We start from the raw sequence: 328 nt of genomic DNA, 5'->3' as shown, positions 1-328 counted from the left end.
GCTTAGACATGTCGAACTACAGAAGGAAACACACTGAGTGACTGAAACAGGCCCAAGGTCAGTAACATTAAAACACGACAAAATGACACAGCTTGTAATAATAGACTGAACAGGACTTGGATAAAATGCCATCGAAAATTAGATGTTTTCCATGACGCTTTTTGAATCATTATTTCATTCGATAACCTGTATGGCGTTCCATGTAGATGAAAGCATGTGATATTTTCCAAAGCTATCGCTTTATCAAACAGCAGTATATCACAATCACAGCTTTTATTTTTTCGAAAAATTGTGGACATTAAATTTAGAACGTTTTTTCTCTTTTTTC

This window comes from Penaeus monodon, chromosome 28, assembly GCF_015228065.2.
Source record: "Penaeus monodon isolate SGIC_2016 chromosome 28, NSTDA_Pmon_1, whole genome shotgun sequence".
NCBI lineage: Eukaryota > Metazoa > Arthropoda > Malacostraca > Decapoda > Penaeidae > Penaeus > Penaeus monodon.
Note: the sequence above shows the minus strand (reverse complement) of the source record.